We start from the raw sequence: 20107 nt of genomic DNA on the forward strand, positions 1-20107 counted from the left end.
AATCCTTGTCATTTCTTTCAAATTGTTAAAGCGTTTGAAAGGTTAAATATTGTAATGGGGCTTCCCTGGTGGCACAGTGGTTGAGAGTCCGCCTGCCGATGCAGGGGACACGGGTTCGTGCCCCGGTCCGGGAAGATCCCACATGCCACGGAGCGGCTGGGCCCGTGAGCCATGGCCGCTGAGCCTGCACGTCCGGAGCCTGTGCTCCGCAACGGGAGAGGCCACACAGTGAGAGGCCCGCGTACCACAAAAAAAAATATATATATATAGTAATGAATTATTTTCAAGTTTTGAATCTTATTTTTAGTGTTGACTTAAATATTATTGGGAAGAAAGGCTAACTAAAGGAAAATCACTCCTTGTCTGGGAAGAACAGTTACAAAATTGATAAATCAAAGTTTTACCTTAAAGGATAATATTTTATGTAAATTAGGATTCTTTAACATGATCAGCTATTAGAGTATAGTACTTTTAAAATAAATATGTACACTAAATGGAAATAACATTCGTGAATATTAATATATTTGAGTTGTTTCAAAATTAGTTATGGAGAGGTACTTTAACATCAATGAAGGTAAATTTGATTTGAACAATAGGAGTTCCAGTTCCAGATAAAATGGAATAGAATCCTTTCACCCTATTACTTCTGCTAAGTACACGTAAAACACTGAACATAATAAGACAAATAACATAAGAGTGTAAAAGGTGAAGAAAAGAAGACAGATCTTGGGATTTGAGGAATAACACAGTAGTGTGTTTTCTGGGTTATATTTTTGCTTTTCATATATTCCAGACAGTGGTCTAGAGAAGATGGCAACCCAGAAATGCCGATAGGTACAGACAAAAAAGGCCCAAGGAAAGACTGCTCTCTCTAGCCAAAGAAACAAACAAAAAAAAGAGTTACCTGGAAGAAGAGAAAACTTCTTTAACCAACCACACACAGAAAAACATATTTTTACCACTTCACTACCACCATGTCTCCCTTTTCTCCTACCTTCTCCCTCTCCCCCTGTGACATCATCAGAGGCCAAGTAGAGAGCCTGGGCTTCCACCACCATCAGGTGGTAGTAGGCAGTGCTCTGCCTCTTCTGCTGAGCTGGTGTCAGTGGTAGCTAAGTGGGGAGTCTGGACTTTCAACCCTGCCCAGCTTTAGTGGGTGGCATTACACTACCTTAATTATGCTAGTGTCCACCGAGGCCAAATGGAGAACTTAGACCACCTTCCTGCATAGGCAGGAGGAACCTGCTTCCACTCCCAACCAGGCTTTTAGGGGAGGGAGCTAGTGAAAGGGATTTATTAAACCTATACATGAAGTTCTATGCACACTCCTGAGTAGCCCACATAAGAAACTGACCAGATTTAGCATAGCAGAATATTTGAGAGCTGGTTTACTATTTGGAAAACCACTGAGGTTTTCAGACTAACCTCTGACACCACACAGACAAAGCACAGCAGACTAGCACTGCAAAGACTGAAAACTAAACAGACCTGTATGCCAAACCTAAATGTGGTGACTATCTGATAAAACAGAAGATTTAAACAGGATCCAGAATCTAATAACATAATACCCCAAATGTCTAGGATATATTTGAAAATTGCTTGTCATGTCAACAAACAGGAAAATCACAACTGGAATAAGAAGACAATAGACAGCAACCTGCAAGTGAATCAGCTATCAGGCTCATCTGATAACGGCAGCAATGTAGCCATCTACAAATACTTCAATGAGCAATTACCAACACTCTTGAAACAAGGGGAAAAAGTACAAAATTTCATTAATAAGTTTTAAAAAAATTAGAATCAAATGGAAATTACAGAATGGAAAAACACAGAATCAAAATTAAAATCTCATTGTATATGCTCAATAGCAGAATAAAGTGACAGAAGAATCAATAAATTTGATGACCAATCAATAAAAATTACCCAATCTGAACAAAGAAAGAAAATAGATTTAAAAGTAAAAAATGAACAGAGCCTCAGGGACATGCAGATGATAAAGAAGATCTAAAACTTATGTACTAAAGTCATAGAAAGAGAAGAAAAAGAAGTGTCAGTCTCAAAAAATATTTGAAGTAATGGCTAAAATTTTCCATAATTTGGCAAGTGATACAAACCTTCATATTCAAGAAGATGAATAAATACCACAAAGCATAAATTTATAGAAATCCACACCAAAATACATATAATAAGATTTCTGAAAACTAAAGATAGAGGAAAAAATCTTGAAAACAGCTAGCACGATATGACACATTACCTAAAGGGAACAACAAATCAAAAAAACAGTGAACTTCTCGTCTGAAACCATGAAGGTCAGAAGGAATTGGCAAAACATTTTTCAAGTGCTGAAAGGAAAGAAATTCAACCCACAACAAATTTCTATAAACCTCAGGAATGAAAGGGAGATAAAAGACATTTTCACATGAAGATAACTAAGATAATTTATTGCCGGCAGACCAGACTAAGTGAATGGCTAATGGAAGTTCTTTGATCAGAAAGAAAATGATAACAAAGGGAAACCTGAACCATCAGGGAGGGAGGAAGAACAATAGAATGGATAAATATAGGGGAATAAAAATGAAACAACTTTTGCCTTTGAGCTTTTAATATTAAAGAATTTTAAAGACTTAAAACTGCACTGTCCAATACACAAGCCACTAGTCATATGTGGCTAATGAGAACTTGAAATCTACTCTTAATGGAGAAGTGCTGTATGTGTAAAATCCACCCTGAATTTCAAAGAGATAGTACAAAAATGTAAAATTTTCCATTAACATTTTTGTTAATTATATGTCGAAATGGTATTATTTTGAATATGTTGCATTGAATAAAATGTTATTAAAATTGAAGTTAATTTTGCTATTTATTTTTCCTTTCTTTAGTGTGGCTATTAGAAAATTTAAAATTACATATCTGGCTCACATCTGTGGTTTGCACTGTATTTCTACTGGGCAGTGCTAACCTAAAGTGCTCAACATTCACACTCATTCATGAAAAACTACAAAAGATGCCCTTCGATAAGAAGAAATCTGAAACTAGCGGGATCCGGTAAAATGAAATTTTTTGTTAAAACACTGATATATTTAAATAACCCTTGGCATAAAATTTTAGGAGTGTGTGATAGGGGCCTGTTCACTGGGCATGTAAATTATCCTAAGTTAGGTGAGAAAGCATTGCTGCTAAATACAGGCCTTGTTTTTAAAAAAAAACTTTTTGGTAAAGATTTTATATTAAAAATTTTAGGATAACCTCTAAAAGAACAACTACAGACTGCTTTACACCATTCAAGGAAAAGAGCAGAGGGAATGTAGAAAGCTTTCTCAAAAAAAAAAAAAAAAAAAAAAGTGAAAGACAAATAGAAAGGAAAAGGAAAAAAAGATTATAAACAGAAATAAATTGATTTGCTAAATGTAAATATAAAAGTGACAAAAATAAACCCACTTATTAAAAGATGGAGCCTATCAGATAAGGTGAAGAGCAATAATCACACAAAAACATTTCATTCCACTTTATCAAGTAAGTGCAAATGAACAAATCAATGAAATACCATTTTACCTATTAAATTGAAAAAATTGTGGTCAAGGTTATAAAAAGTGGACCTGCTTAAACAATACTGGTGATAATATAAATTGTTACACCCTTTTACCAAAAAAATTGGCTAAAAGATGCCCATTACATGTACGATATAATACCTAAAAATCTGATTTCATACAGATGCCCAACAATGGAATATGGTTAAACGTCTATAATACTAAATACTACACCACTATTAAAATCATGTTTTCAAACAAAAGGCAGCAAGATAGAAAGTGCTTAGAATTTACTAATTGAATAAAACATGATACACAACTGAATCACAAGATTGTTAAGGAAACTACATATTTAAAATAGGTAAGTGTGTGTTCATTTTTTAAAGCTAGTATAACACAATGTTAAAATAAAAATATTTTAGTTTTTGCTGAGGACCCAGAAAACAGATTCCATAATGAAGCATGAGACCATCATGTAGAAGTTGCAAAAGGAGGTTGTGCAAAACAATTTGTTTCCAACCCTCTCATTCACATCAAGAGGAGAAGTAGAAGATTAGAAGAGTTAGCTAGAGTCTTTGGGGTGCTGGTGTATGTGGAGTACATACACCAAAGGAAGGACAATGAATAGTATTCTCCCTTGTCAACTAGAGAGAGTGGACGATGAGGAAACTATCAAGGGACTTAATATTTGTCACCTGCAATTACTGTACACGGTGGGCCGATATCAGAATGAGTTTGAGAAATCTGAGGATGAGTAATTCCCTGACAAGTTTATCTGCTGAGGGAAGTAGGGGTGCTTTTACATGGGTATCTGCCTGTATTCTCAAGATTGTCCTGACCAGATATGGCCCTCAAGTGGGAGATAGCCTGTTGTGCTTGCAGTCATTGCAATCCAGAGGGACAAGGAGACCCCAACAGTGAGAGAAAGTTTATGTGGCAGTGGAACACTGAGAACCAGGGAGAAAAAGAAAGCAAGAGGGAGAGGTGAGGCCATTACCTGGGCAAGGGAATTTCAGGTAAAAACTCCCATTAGGCAGAGACGTCATGCAGAGCAGTCTCCAAAGAACCCAAGAAAGTTTTCCATGAGGGAAAGTTTTAAATATCTCCCTGATAAAGAGCACATTCCACCTCTGAACAGTATCATTCAGATAAAAGAGTGTCTCATTTCCTTTCTTCTTCCTCTCTCCCATTCCCCTGTAGGGATCAAACGCTGTGACCGACAAAGCTAAGAAAAAGGGGTAAAGACATCAGTCAGGGAAAGAGGGGAAAGCATCCTTCTCTCCCACTGCAGTTGCCTACCCTACAGCTGGCACAAGTTGGGAAAGGGAGAGTATCTAGTATTTTGAATGAGCTTAAAATGCTGAATATTACAGTGGACTGAAAATATTACTGTTTGGAGAAGATTTCATTATCTGAAAATGACTTGATAAGCCTGGGGACTTGCCCTAAATTCCATCCAGGAAAAGAACTAGGACTAGGAGAAAAATTAGTCAACACACTAGATGAAGAAAGATAGCAAGAGACAAGAATAAATGTGCTTTGTGATTATATCCCACAAGACATGCTTGATCCACATGGCAGTTACATCTGAAATAAAGAGGAGAGACTAGAAGGAAATCTACCCTTATTAGCAGTAATATTTGGGGAAGATAGTAATGGGATTACTTGTGACTTTTTTCTTTTCTTTCTTTTTGATTTTTATAAAATCAATAAGATGTTTTTTATCCTGTAACCAAATGGGATTTGTAGTGCATGGTTGCCTGGGCCTGCAGATCATAATGAATTATTTCTTTTTAGTTAACTACATAAGTTTCTTTCAGATGATGGATGGTTTCACACTGAAGAACGATTGCAATCCTTCTAGAAAAATGCTAAGATGTATGTAAACTACAATTTCTTCTGTAAAATCTCAACATTATACATTAAACATATATTTTTTACTATTATATAAAAAATTATAAGTTGCATTAACAAAAAACAAATCATTCACAGCGATAAAGAGGTTCATTTTTAGTCTGTAGTTACCATAACTGAGTCAGGAAACAGGGTTAGGCTCAAGGGAGAGGAGTCTATCATATATGCACAGAACTAATGCTTCATAGCTCCTCATTCATGTTTTCTAAGTGCAGTTAAAAATGTTACACACACACACGCAGTATTTTACATATTCTGTAACCTCTTTTAACTCACAAAATTATCACATACTTTTAGAAATTTACTGTAGAAATAAGTATATTTTATTATATCATTTGCTATCAGTGAAATTTTTAAAATTATATTCCTATAAGTCTTCAATTTGGAGGCATGCATTCCTGGACAATCCGGATGCCTTGATTTAAGACCTTAGCTGTAATTTTTCTCTTTATAAAAATACCCAATCTCCCTCATAAGAGTGTTAGGAGTTAATTAATCACCTGACACATTGAGAATATAAAGTACAGATTCGTGTGAAGATTTTTCAGTTACAGTTTCTTCTGTCACCAGAAATAGAGCTGTTAATTAATTTTTACATAACTCTCACAGATGAAGAAAATTCTTTAATAAATTAATATTAAAACAGATTATCTGAAATGTTAGTCTCAATAACGGTGTGGTTTTTATGATTATGGGTATGTAATTGAATGCCATAAGGGAAAGAATGCAGAGAAATTCTATCTTCATTATGGTGTTTTCATGAATCAGATGGGATCTGATAATTAAAACAGAAATATTATGACTAAACTAGTAAAAAACATTTTAAAATCCATATAAGAAGGTGATATGTCTATATTGATAAAATAAACAAGTGTGTGTGTGTGTGTGTGTGTGTGTGTGTGTGTGTGTGTGTGTGTACATCTGCATAGAAAAGAAAGAGAGAGACCTAGACAGAATTCTGAGAGTGCCCCCAAGGCTCCTGTCCCCTGGTGTAGTCGCCCTGTATATGCATTCCTCTTGAGCGTAGGCAGGACTTATGACTATGAAGGGATAATTGCTTTGATGATTAAATTACATTATACAAAACACTGTTGTAGCAGGCTGGAAAGATTCTCCTGCTAACTGAAGAATTAAGCTGTGTTATGAGAGGGCCAAAAGGTTAGGACCTGAGGGCAGCCTCTAGGAACTGGGAGTGACTCCTGGCTGACAAGAGTGTCAGCACAGCTGTGTTCCTTTCTTCAGGGTCTAGGAAGAATAAGTTTCCGTACTTTTTCCAGCTTCCAGAGGCCATTCACATTCCATGGCTAGTGGCCCATTCCTCTACCTTCAAAGCCAGCGAGGATGGGTCAAGCCTTTCTCACACTGAATCACTCTGACCTCCTCTTCTAGCTCCCCACTTCACATTTAAAAATCTGTGTGATTACATTAGACCCAATCAAATAACGCAGGAAGAGCCTCCTATCTTAAGGTCAGCTGACTAGAAACTTTAATTCCATCTGTTACTTTTATTTTCCTTTGCCATGTAATGTAATATATTCAGAAATTCCTGATATTATGGTGTGGACATCCTTGGGGGACCATTATTCTGGCTATCAAATACATCAACAAAAAATGGGCATTAGAATGATGAAAGAAAAACAACATAAACATTAATTTTAACGTTTTATTCTAAAATTTTAATCACACTGCTAGGATGAATATTTAGAAAATTTTGTAAGTTACTGAAATGCAACAAAACTGAAACTTCTTCATATCTATGTAAATTACTCTACATTGGTATAGTTTTTAATAAGTTAAACCAATATTATAAATAAAAATAATGTTTATAACACTTTAACAAAAATGAAATATATTTAAAATTCAACTAGTATTTAACTTTATTATCTTCCAATTGATTTGTGTACCTTAGTAATAGAACCAAAAGTCTTTCCTTATTGCTCAGAGTAATTAGGAATATTGGTAGTTACATGTTTCAGCAAAATGTTCCTTTTTTCATTGAAAATTAATAAATGTAACTGTGTAATAACATTATCACTTAGCTGTTTAAATGAAAAGCCAAATAAACCATTAATTTGGATTCCTTAAGATAAAGTATTTATGGTGAAAAGAATAGGAATAAAATGTATTATGTTATTACTCCAGAATTTTCCTTCATTAAAAATTAAAAGATCCAAGTCAATACTACTTAAACTTAGCACTAATGATATTTGTTATTTTATAAAACTATAAATCCATTGTTTCCAAAGCCTAGTGGAAAATTTTTGTTTAGTTAACATTATTGAATACATATACATGGTATCAGAAAGCTTGGTTTTTCTGTCCGTCTTTGTGCACCAGTTTAACTATGCTCATAACACATCATAAGCAAAACCTGCTCTAGCTCAAACAGTGTTTCGTAATAAATACATTCATGAAATAAAATAAATCCTTTGATGAAAACAAATTGGACAATGGGGCTTTTGCTCTAAATAGGTCAAAGTAAGCTAGTTACCTCAAGGAAAGAAATACAATTAGCTCAACAAATCCCTGTGGTCCTAGCCACAGGCAAACAAGAAGCATGTATCAACCTTTGGGGATATCTCAATAATACATAGTACCTAAAATATTATCAAGCATATCAGGCAAAGGAAAACTTACTTCAGATTGTACACTCCAAAGTAGGTGCAAAGAGGGAAGAAATACGAGATTCATTATAATTTAAACTATACAAATACTATCTTAGAGGAAGACAAATTCGTATTCTAAGACTGACATGATCATTATAAACAATGCTCTAGTTTGCAGTCTCTGATGAGTGTGGCATGGTTTTGTGTTTGCGTATTTGCTTGATTGCTTTTATTTTTAATACTGCATTATGCCTTTTTGCTTTATTCATGCAGATTTGAAATGTGAAATTTGAAAATACCTTGAGAGATGACATCAAAGGCTTTTTTAAATCTACAGTCTAGCTAGATTAAACAATGGTGTGGAATTATAGGTCTCAGAGCAATTATTGTTCTGCTGTAGCCCTTCTGGTGTTCAACAACTATTGGGTTTTGAGTTCCAATCTTATACAATGACATCCCAACTACAGGCAAGTTCTTGTGGTTTAGAGTTCTCAAGAAACCCCTGGGACAGTAAATAAAATAAAATAAAGTCATATTTTATTAAATCTTACTCATTATGTCCCCATGAGTAGGAGTGGCTCCCCAAAGAAAATTTTCAATCTCACTTAAGTTAGTATGAATTATAGAGTGCTAAAAGTCTACTATGTGCTTTAAATGAAAAGTGTCTACCATTAATACAGGGCAGTTCTTCTGGGACTTTGTCTTCCTTCTGGCCAATTGACTTGTTTTGTCCCCCGTGGCTAATTTGTTTCAGGACCCTTCCCCTAGGTGTGCACTCATCTCTCGGCCAAGGTGGATCTCGATGCAAAGGCATCTGGGAGAAGCAAGATTCATTATGGCCTGGTGCTGTCCCCTAACTTTTGACACCCAAGGAGCCTTTCTGCGCATGTGTAATGTCTCCCTTGCCCCAAGGAAGGGCGGGGGGAGTGGTGTTCTCTTGATCCTTTACTCAAACAAGGTTTTGCCTCTCTTTGTTCTTGCCTTGACTGTTTGTTATCTTAAGGTGTCCACAGGAGACAAATCCTGGCTATTTACCCTGTTTCTGTTGTTACTTCCATTTCGGAGGGCAAACAGGAGGCTGATTGTAAATGCCTAACCTGGAACCCACCTATCTCCTGTCTCAGGAAATACAAACCAAAGGCTAGTTTTAAGTGTCTGGCCTGAAGCCCCTCTATCTCCTGCCTCAATGTTAGGACCCAGTGAGACAGTACCTGTCTGTACCTGTCTGCAACCCAGGAAGAGAGCTCTCGCCAGACACCAAACCCTCCTGGGCCTTGATCTAGGATATTTAACCTCCAAAAATATGAGAAATAAATTTCTGTTGTTTAAGCCATCCAGTCTGTGGTATTTTGTTGCAAAATAATATAATGTTGCAAACTAATTACTTGGCTCTTCAGACTAAATGTACATATATATGCTTATTTCCAATTTTGTCTCATTATAATTTTTATTGGTTAAGTCACTGCTTAATTCCATTGTGGACATTATTTTCATACCACCACTCTACGGGCTTCTTACATTTTCTTGGAATTTTCCATTTTATATTATAGTCTTATGAGTAATGGCACTGCTTTTTTCTTGACTCTCCCCTAGTTCATTTTCCCAAAGCAGGCCTACAGCTTTTGGCAACAACGTCAAATACTTTCAGAGAAAATTCCTACAAAATCCCGTTGAATCAGCCACGATTATTTTGAGGCTTCTAAGAAACTTTATCAAATCCACAGACTATCTCCTTTTCTTATTCCCTATGATTTCCCTAGTGCCTAACAGCATGGTAAATCTTACATGATATTGGCTAAATCAATGAACAAACAAAAGAGTATGCTTTTTCATCCTTCTCTCGCTATCAAAGGTAGCATCAACCCAATCTAGTTTCCAAAAGCAGCAAAAGTCAAATTTTCTGCAGTAGCTTGCAGTGTTGGTGATACAAGCCCTGGGTGGGCAATGACATACAGTGGTGTGTTTGGGGCACTGTTCTGAACTACATAGCCACCTAGCCTAATTCTCTGACCCACTCAAAGATTCTGTAAGCTACTTACAATCTTTTAGTAAGTCGTGTCTCTACTTTAGCTAACCAGAATTGGTCCCGGTGGTTCACAGTGAAGACTTTGGTTGACATAGCACTTTTACCTAAGCAGAGGAGTCACCACTTTCAACAGATACCAAAGAGGATCAGTGACCCAATAAAGGGTAGGAACTACAACTTAAAGGAAAACAATTTGCTTGAGAAAACTGTGGTGAAATTTTTTTTCCAATTAAATTGGGTTTTAAAACTTTGAATGTGAAACATTTAAGAAAAGAGACTGTAGAGACAAAATGGCAGGCTATAGTAAAAAGATTAATACTGGAATACCTTCTCTATTTTAACCAAATAAATGCCTTTATTCTTTTAATCATGTAACACATTAAAAATGTGAATAATTTTATTTTATAGTCACTCATTCATTGTGAAACACCTGCCTATGTTGTATAATAAATGCTTTGTCTTAGGTTTGAACCTGAGTTCAGAGTCCTATGTATAGTGGGAACACAAAATACCTATATACTTGAAATTTTATAATACAAATTAAAAGAAGGCAAGTAAATTCTTTATATTTACATCTCTAGCCATTTACAAGTGAGCCTGAATCAAATGACAATACCTTTCTCTAAGGAGCTACAGGAACTTGACAGGCATTATCTAATTCATGTTCTCACAAATCTTGGTGATTAGTGAGATTATTTTAACACTGGTGTAACTGAAGGACAGAAAAATTAAACATTAGTCCAAAGCCTCCCTCCCACATACACACTGTCTACTTCTCTTAAATCCAAGCTCATGAGAAAGGAAAGAACAAGTGAAAAATGAATCCTTTCTACAACATCATCTTCAGTTAGTATGAGTGTACCTAGTGGTAGGAAGGAAAATTATCTGCTGTGAAAACTTGAATTTTATTGTTAAAATTTCATCTTGCTGATTGAATTATGAGACTATTCAGAACATGTCTATACTGCAGTTAATCTTAGGTTTCTTGAGTTAACAAACTGTTATTACGTTTACTCATCATCTTGTACCATAATTGCTCCTCCATCAATCCATGAAGAATAGAAATTAACAGACAGTTCAATAACATCCAGAGCTTCTGATCTAGTTTCCTGTCTTCTTACTTATCCTAATGTGACAGCTAGCCCACAAAGCTAAAAGTCTTCTTTAAGCATATAGAAAAGTGCATGACACAGTGATTGGCATAGTTAGATTTTTCTTTTCTGTAATTCTACAACCACATCTAAGCAGTTAGCTCTTCATTTTATTTTAATTTGGTCTACCCCAGATAAAAAGAGGAAGGCATCCTACCTTGTACTATATAAGAATAAAAATAAGAAAGGAAAATACATTGTTTGTTTATTTGTTTGTTTTTTAAGTTCCTAATGCTTCAATTAATAGCTGAAGCAAATTCAGAAAATTCAGCAGGAAATTTCAGGAGAGTTACCTGTGTGGTTGAAGGCGCTGGACTGCAGGAAGCAGTGCGAAGAAGAGAGAAGGAAAGGGGGTAATGGGAGAAACAGTTTAGCCTAAGATCAACTGACAGCTTTCATCACACTCAGAAGTCAAAAGGGAGTTCTGAACAAGGAGAATAAATTTATTCAACAATTGTAATTTGAATCTCAGAAAGGTGAAAATAGAACTGCCTTGTTCCTAATTTGTACTAGAGTCCCTCAGGTTTGCAGACACGCAAACCTCCTGCAGCAGAGGAAGAAACAAAAATCCAGAAACAAAACCCCCATGCCCTTGGGTGTGAGGATCATGGGCAGTAGTGTGGTGGCAGGAAGTATGGAAAAGGGAGAGACATGACAGTAGTTCAAATACTCAACAAACTTCATAAGCTGAAATCAAAATTAGTCATCATTCCACTTAATGGGATATCTTTGCAGTAAGTGGAGCTTATAGGTTTTTATTCTCCCCCTCTTTCTCTCTCTCTCCCTCTCCCTCTCCCTCTCTCCCTCTCTCTTCCCCTTTCTCCCTCTCTCCAATCTTGGCAAAATTCTACAACCTTTACATTACAATAACAACAAAAAAAGGATGTGACTTAATCTTTCACAAAGCCAGTTTCTGGAATATTAATATTTCTTTTCTTCTTCAGAAATGGTCAATATGCAATTGACCACTGAGGGGGGTGGATTGGAGAGAGATTGAAACAACAAAATTGTGATATGCAGGTAACCCCAGGACTTTAAAAAATTTAGCTAATGTGTTACTCCTAAGGAGATATAGGTTATGTCAATTAAAGTATTTTGAAGACCCTTCTTACCATGCAGCTGTCTATCTCCTAATGCAGTTACATTTCCTAACCATCTCAAATAGCCCCTGGGTTCCACTGAATATCAACAGAAGGATCTCATTTATCACTTCCTAATCCAAACCATAATTCATGTTTTCAGTGCTGTACCCTCTTCTTAGACTAATCTTCTTGGACAAAGGACCTCTCTCCTTGAGGCTATTCCATTTAGTGATCACTCCTGTATTGTTTGTGACTTTCCATAATCAATCATATCAAGAATGGAGAAGTCAGACATCACTAGGTTCTTTATATTTCTGCTCATCATTGTTTGTGGGAGCTTTATGCCTATTCTAAGGCTTTGCAAATCACATCAATGACTTGTTCTTTGAAAGGCCCTGTAGCCATTTTGACATGGCATAACCTGGCAACCTCTGCCCAAAGAATCACATCTTAGAAATTAGAAAGAGATATGTGTGCCAGACATTTAAAACTACAGAAATACATCTTGATGCAAGGTCAGTTCTCTATTTTTACCATATTTTTTTTTGCCCTATTTTTACCACATAGATGGCTAGATTTCTCTATACAGACAGAATGAGTCTAGTTAGCTCACCTCATATGTAACTCAATCTATTCCCATTAAATATGGTGTGTTTACTCTTCAAAGGGATTATAACTATACTTAAAAGTACTTCACCTCTAATTCTGCATTGAAACTGCAGAGCTATATTTAAAAAGGAGCAGAGTAGAGCTCTGAAATCCTCTAAACATTGTTTGAATCTTTGCTCTGCCAATTATTTCTTGTGAGGCTATGAACAAGATCTTCACCTCTCTGAGCCTCAGTTTCCTTAATATGGACATGTTAATACCAATTTTCAGAGTAGTAAGAGCTCTGTGAGACAGTGTTTATGAAGCATATACCCTATATTTTTTAGTTTTAAAATTTATTATTATTATTAATGACACATTTCAGAGTTGTTTCCTCATGTGACATTCTAAGAAGTCAAAGTTCCCAGAGCTCAGTCTTTTAAAAGGATAGCAGTCATATAATAATGCAAATTATTTACATATGTAAACATATATACACAAATGTATATAATATATAAATATAAAGTATATATATGTAAATATATATAATATGAATATATAATATTTTCATACAAATATATATATGTTAATATACAATATATAGATATGGATATCTATATGCATATATATACACATATGTATAAATACATATGTGCAGAACCTGGTTTAATTATTAACAAACTCAGGTCTACAAAACTTGGAAATTAAATAATTTTTAACCGATCAAAATGACTTTCACAATATAGTCAGTGACTTAAAAGTAACATCTAAGAAATTGTATATTTTTAATGATGGATCAATAACACTGCTGTTCTTTACTCAAGAAAGCTCATGATAAAGTATGCATTACTGAAAGTGCTGTTAAAAAATGTATAAACAAGCTTTTTTCCCTTGTCGCTTTAAAATGTCTTCTATTGGTCCTAAAATGGAAGTGGCTCCAAAGTCATTTTTAAATCCCTCCATACCCTCCTATAAAAACAGAGCAACTAAGATAACTAGACTAAAATTAACAAATAAAAGCACAGGCCACAAGCACAGGAAATAAAAATTATGCTGGAAATGAATAAAATGGAGAATAGAAAAACAATAGTGATAAATCGACAAAAACAAAAATTGGGTTTCAAAAAGATCAACAAAAATGACTCACCCTAACTATACTGACAAAAAAAAAATCCATATTAAGAAAATCAGGAATGAAAGAGGTGACATCACAACTAACTTTACAAAAATAAAAAATATTATGAGGAATACTATGAATAGTTGTATGCTAACAAATCAGATAACACAGATAAAATGGATTTATTCCTAAAGGGACATAAAATATCAAATTAACTCAATAAGAGATAGAAAATATGACTAGACCTATATCAAGTAAAGAGAATTAATTAATAATTAAAAACCTTTCAACTTCAAAGAAATCCAAAACCCAGATATTATCACTGGTTAATTTTACCAAAAATTTAAAAAGCTATGACCAATTCTTCACAAACTCTTTCAAAAACAATAAGAATGGCATGCTTTCCTACTCATTCTATGGGGCTAGTATTTCCATGAAATCAAAACAAGATATTACAAGAAAAGCAAAACAAAACAAATTTTTAAAAAACTACAGACCAATAGGCTTTATGAATATAGACAGAAAAAATCCAAGATAATACTGGAACATCAAATCCAGAAACATGTAAAAAAGAATTATACACCATTACCAAGTGAGATTTACGCCAGGAATGCAAGGTTGGTTTAACATATCAAAATAAATCAACATAATATGCCATATTAATAGAAAAAAGTGCAAGAAACACATGATAACTTCAAAAGACACAGGATATATATTTGACAAAATCTCACACCCTGTCATGATAAAAATCACTCAACAAATTAGAAATAGAAAGGAACTCTATTAGTCTGATAAAGGGATCTATGAAAACCCCAGAGCTAACATCATACTTAATGGGACTGACTGCTAATAGGTTTCCATTGGGGTTGATGAAAATGTTCTAAAATTGACTGTGGCGCTGGTTGTAAAATTCTGTGAATATAATGAAACCCATTAAATTGTATACTTTAAATGGATGAATTGTATGGTATGTGAAATAAAGCTATTAAAAACAAAGAAGACATGCAGATGGCCACCAGGCACATGAAAAGATGTCCAACATCACTAATAATCAAAGAAATGCAAATCAAAACCACAATGAGCTATCACCTCCCACCTCTCAGAATGGCTATCATCAAAAAGACCACAAATAACAAATGTTGGCGAGGATGTGGAGAAAAGAGCTCCCTTATACCCTGTTGATGGGAATGTAAATTGGTGCAGTCACTGTAGAAAACAGTATGGAGGTTTCTCATAAAAACTGAAAATAAAACTACCTTATGACCCAGCAATTTCACTCCTGGGTATTTATCCAAAATAAGCAAAAACACTAATTGAAAAAGGTACATGCACCCCAATCAGAGTAGCATTGGTAACAACTGCCAAGATATGGAACAACCTAAGTGTCTGTCAACAAATGAATCAATAAAGAAGATGTTGTATATATACACAATGGACTACAACTCAGCCATAAAAAAGAATAAAATAATGCTATTTGCAACAACATGGATGTACTTGGAGGATATTACACTAAGTGAAATAAGTCAGAGAAATACAAATATTGTATGTTATCACTTACAGTGGAATCAAAAAAATACAACAAACTAGTGAACATAACAAAACAGAAACAGACTCACAGATGTAGAGAACAAACTAGTGGTTACCAATAGAGAGAGGGAAGGGGGGGGCAAGATAGGTATAAGGAATTAAGAGGTACAAACTACTCTGTATAAAATAAATATGATACAAGGATATACAGTACAACACAGGGAATATAGCCACTACTTTATAATAACTATAAATGGAATATAACCTTTAAATATTGAATCCCTATATTGTACACCTGAAACATATAATATTATAGATCAACTATACCTCAATAAAAAAAGAAAAGATACATGCAGCCCAATGTTCATAGCAGCATTATTTACAACTGCCAAGATATGAAAGCAACCTAAGTGTCCAGCAACAAATAACTGGATAAGGAAGATGTGAGATGTATACACACACACACACACACACACACACACACACACACACACACACGCAATGGAATACTACTCAGCCATTAAAAAGAATGAAATTTGCAACAATATGGATGGACCTGGAAGGTATTATGCTTAGTGAAATAAGTCAGACGGAGAAAGACAAATACTGTATGTTATCAGTTACAGTGGAATCTAAAAAATAAAACAAACGAATGAATACAACAAAACAGAAACAGACTCACAGATATAGAGAACAAACTAGAGGTTACCAGTGGGGAGAGGGAAAGGGTGAAGGGTAAGATAGAGGTATCAACTATACTTCAATTTTTAAAAAATCCGACAGACAACTTCTACAGCAAGATCAATGACAGAGTATTCTCCAAATAACAACATACGAAGGTGGGGCCGAAGCACAACTGCCAAAAGGACTGTGTGGTAGCAGCAACCATGCAGGAGGACACAGAAGCCAAAGAGATTCCCACTAGCCAAGAGTCAGAGACATCAGGAAGGGAACTATCAACCATACTCTTTCCCAAATAAAAAGAGTCTGATCAGCATGCAAAATTTCACAGGTGAATAAAGGAGACACTGGAAAATGTGGACAGTACATGGCAGTCCGGACCCTATAAACTCTAGAAACCAACAAAATGTAGCTGGTTTAAAGGATTCAGTCCATCTTGAAAAAAAAACTCCTGGAAAGAGAAACTTCATTGAGCAGGAAGGAGACACTGGTGCAAAGTAAAAAGAAGTTCCACGTAAAAGAGGGAGAGAAGCAGATGACACAGATCTCAAAGAACACATGTCTATATTGTTGAACACTTAGTGTTAACAACAGAGGAAGGAGCCCTAGAGATGTGAAGCCGGAGCACATATCCCTCCCCAACTAAGAAAACAGAAAACTGGTAATCGTGCCAGTCACTGATTTATCAACCTTTAGTTTCAAATCTGTCCTTCTGTACTCTCCCCTTTGATGCTGAATCTGGGACTCTGCAAACTATCGTCAAATGGCAACCCATTACATTCTATCAATAGTATTAGGACTTGAAGGCAGAGGAGAGGAGAATGAATTTATTCTTTTCCTCTCTTCATACTGTTCCTGATAGAAATGCCCTAGTCAGGACATTTCAACACAACAGTAGGAGTTGTTTCCAGACTCTAACTGCCTTGAGCATTCCCAGAACTGCTCCATTGTCCCCACTCACCACTATCCTTGGCAGTTGGACAGGCGTCCCATAAGAAATTCTAAATTATAACTACATGATGCCTTCCCTTAATCGTCTATGTACTGATAACCTCAAGCTCTTGCCTGTAAATGTAGTAGTTATTTTCTGCAGTTATTATCATCATCTTACCCAAGGGTTCCGTTTCTCATTCAGACTTTCAACACCTGTGTAATCAATTCACTTATTAAATTCCTTCTGTTGAAATACCTAGTTTGGTTGCTCTATTCCAGTATGAATCTTGACTGAGAAGATTACTGGGTTGGTTGGCAATGTGTTAGAATGCAGGCTAGATTCCATGTCAATGTGAAATAAGATTCTAGCAATCCACCGTATTCAGAGTCATCATGGTAAATTAAATTGTAAGCAGTTGTTTGTAACAAAGTGCCTACTGAAGTAAGTACCTTAAGAGATCAAATGGTTGTTGCACTTTACAGCTGTAAAGTGGTGGTAATGGTGACTTTCAAAGCTGTGAGGAAGGATAGATATTTCTTATTGCACTAGAGAGCTTTACAAAAAGAAGACAAGATTGGGACTTTAACTCTATTCAAATCAGATTCTATGGCAGACCTAAAGAAATTACTTATACTTACAGCCAACAGAGTGAAGCCTGCTGAATATAAGACCCAACATTTAGTTGTGCAAGTTAAAGCCAATTACTCTCTTGAGTAAGTTATTCTGAATTTTATGGTAAAGGGGCATAAGAGAAATTAGCTAACAACTAGGAAACATGTATCTCCAAGGAAAACATTTGTAAAGGGAGATATTTTAGTATATTTGGATGCTAATGGGAAGTGAAGGAAATATTCTAAAAAGCAGATGAGAAAGGGGACAATCAATGGGTGGAATGGTGTCTCTGAATGCATGGTATCCAGAGACTGGAGGAATTGGACTTCCATAGGTGCATGGAGAGTGCATCCATGATAAAAGGACAAATATAGTTAGACTATGAAATGTGGTGGTAAGAGTGAGTGAAAACTCTTTGGATTGCTTCTGTTTTCTCAGTGAAATAGGAAGAAAGGTTATCAGCCAAGAAAGAGGATGGGAGAAAAAATATTGCAGGTTCAAAGAGTGATTGTGGAATGAATGTGAGCTAGGACCAGATCAGAAGAAGGGCTAGTGTAGCTGCTTATGGGGCTATAGTCCTGAAGTAGTATATTTAGAGCAGACAAACCAAGGTGTTACACCTATTAGGTGGGGTCAGACCACTGTTAATCTTCAGGTTCAAGTGATGTTACAGGTTGAACTAGGGTAGATAGGCAAACGTGAACACTTATATGACAACTCAAACTCTTCATTTAAGAGCAGAAAATAGCACCTATGCCCATTTTGAAAGGCCTTAGAATAGAGTGAGATGGTTGTTGGTTCCCTAATCCTCCCAAATCATGGGAGTCAGTCAAATTTAATGTCTTCTTCATTATTGGGAATAAGCATGGGGATATGGCAATGGTGTGAGGACTGTGGGGAACTATATGTAAGTAGTGAGTAATTAATTAAATTTCAAGCCTAACTTTTCAGGTGCTGTTTTGATGGAGCAACAAATCTTGTAAACTAAAAGAATCTGGGGAGGAAAAGTAAGATCTTAGCTCTTCTGTGAACTTTGTTCTTTTACAGTTAATCTCTCTAGACCTAATTTAGTCACCTCTCTGGGACCCATGTTAATAATTTGCCCATGGTTTATTAAAATTAAGAAAAACACATCAAATGCCACCTGTTTAACATCGTCATTTCATTGTTGATTGTTGGTTGTTGGTTATTTTCTTAAGACATGGATATAGAAATTAAAGGTATGCTTAGTTTTAACTACAAATGTTTTATGGATTTAATAATTTAGTTATCATCCTTGTGGCTTTTTATTTAAAGTGTAACAACTCTGATAATCGGAAGAACATAGTGTTATAATCACTCCTTCAAGTTGAATTTTATGAACAAGAGGAAATTTTTAAAATGCTAGAGTTTCACAAGCCTCTTAGATAGCCTCATCCACCAGAGGGCAGACAGCAGAAACAAGAATTAGAACCCTGCAGGCTGTGAAACGAAAACCACATTCACAGAAAGACAGACAAAATGAAAAGGCAGAGGACTAAGTATCAGTTGAAGGAACAAGATAAAACCCCAGAAAAACAATTAAATGAAGTAGAGATAGGAAACCTTCCAGAAAAAGAACTCTGAATAATGATAGTGAAGGTGATCCAGGACCTCAGAAAAAGAATGGAGGCAAAGATTGAGAAGATGCAAGAAATGTTTAACAAAGACCTAGAAGAATTAAAGAACAAACAGAGATGAACAATACAATAATTGAAATGAAAAATACACTAGAAGGAAACAATAACAGAATAACTGAGGCAGAAGAACAGATAAGTGACCTGGATGACAGAATTGTGGAATTGACTGCCATGGAACAGAATATAAAGAAAAAAGAATGAAAGGAAATGCAGACAACCTAAGAGAACTCTGGGACATTAAATGCACCAACACTCACATTACAGGGGTCCCAGAAGGAGAAGAAAGGACCCGAGAAAGTATTTGAGGAGATTATATTCAAAAACTTCCCTAACATGGGAAAGGAAACAGCCACCCAAGTCCAGGAAGTGCAGAGAGTCCCAGGCAGGATAAACCCAAGAAGAAACATGCCAAAATACATAGTAATCAAACTGACAAAAAATAGAGAAAAAGAAAAATTATTGAAAACAACAAGGGAAAAATGACAACATACAAGGGAACTCATGAGGTTAACAGCTGATTTCTCAGCAGAAACTCTATAAGCCAGAAGGAAGTGGCATGATATATTTAAAGTGATGAAAGGGAAGAAACTACAACCAAGATTACTCTACCTGGCAAGGATCTCATTCACATTCAGCAGAGAAATCAAAAGCTTTACAAACAAGCAAAAGCTAAGAGAATTCAGC

Source organism: Stenella coeruleoalba (genome assembly GCF_951394435.1).
Source record: "Stenella coeruleoalba genome assembly, chromosome: 4".
Classification (NCBI taxonomy): Eukaryota; Metazoa; Chordata; class Mammalia; order Artiodactyla; family Delphinidae; genus Stenella; species Stenella coeruleoalba.